Consider the following 1326-nt stretch of genomic DNA (forward strand, 5'->3'; position numbering starts at 1 on the left):
GTGGTCACTTCAGCAGCACATATACTAAAATTGGAACAATACAGAGAAGATTAGCATGGCCCCTGCAAAAGGATGACACACAAATTTGCAAAGTGTTCCATATTTTTTTTAAAAAAAGATATACAAATAAAAGGGGATGAGATGTAGGCAAAAAGTAGAGAGTCTTTGGGTGAAAAGATATACAGAATAATCCTTGAACCTAACAAAGCAACGTGTAAACAAGCACTACTATGAGTGTATATGCTACAGTAGAGGTTGTATAATAATAAAACTTTTTAAATATTCATAGAATGAGATTGGTGACAGAGCTGCACTGAGTTGAAAAGTGGTTCTCAGATATTTCTTTTCCTTGAAAGCTGCATATGGTACAGTAAATGGGCACTGTAGCCTGTGTTCCAGGGAGCTCTGGCATGTGGGGAATATTTGTAAATTCTTTCCTAGTATATCCCCCAGAAGTCCATTTTGACCTCTTCCAATCCTGTAAGTTCCATGTATGTAGAATATTACTTCCCATGAAGTTTCTACTACTCTCCCAGGGTTTAGACAGGGTTAATGATTCGAGATTCAGGGAAACCCAGTATCAGTTTTCAGTGCATCTACCTGCTTCCCTTCAGAGATCTTCCCAGGCTTACTAAATTTATTTACAGGCCCTGCCTCTTGTAGGAAAGGAGCTTGTTGTGTATTTTCTTGAGCTTCAGTGCTGAGGCTTCTAATTTGCCATGCTATCCAGGAAACCCAGTGCTACATCATGATAGGTCCAAGTATTGTGACTAGAAAATGGGATATTGTCATAGCAAAATAGGTAGAGGAATGGGATCAGACAGTGGAACACTGTTACAGGATTGAGCTGGGATACTGGAACATTTTGATGGAACAAAATATTATGATAGGATAAGAAGACATTGTGATAGGACAGATGAACACTGTAATGGGATACAATGAGTGGTGCCCTGTGATGGGAACATTAAGATTTTAAGGAATCACAAGTGTTGTAATGGGACAAAAGAAAATACGGGGCAGAGAAACATTGCAATAGCACATGAGTATTGTTGTTGAGTAGTAACAGAGATTAATTTAGATCAATTTAACATTGTGATGGGACACTGGACCATCATGATGAGTACAAAAGTGAGAGAAATTCTGACATAGTAGGACATAGAAATATTGAGATTTGACAGCTGAGAAATGCAATAGAACAAAGGATTGTAATGAGAACTGGAACTGAGGTGGGGAGGTGCACATTTATTGAGTACAGCAATAAAAAAGAAAATCACTCTGAACAGTAAACACTGACAGGTCAATGTAGGACTGTGACAGTGCAGCAGT

The 1326-nt window shown here is 38.5% G+C and overlaps 1 non-coding gene across 1 annotated transcript; it reads left to right on the plus strand.

Moving 5' to 3' along the window:
- Positions 1–107, plus strand: LOC114636603. Its single transcript, XR_003713648.1, has one exon. It is a non-coding gene; the product is annotated as a U6 spliceosomal RNA (small nuclear RNA).
- The last annotated feature ends 1219 nt before the right edge of the window (positions 108–1326 follow it).

Source organism: Grammomys surdaster, unplaced genomic scaffold (assembly GCF_004785775.1).
Source record: "Grammomys surdaster isolate TR1022 unplaced genomic scaffold, NIH_TR_1.0 124565, whole genome shotgun sequence".
NCBI lineage: Eukaryota > Metazoa > Chordata > Mammalia > Rodentia > Muridae > Grammomys > Grammomys surdaster.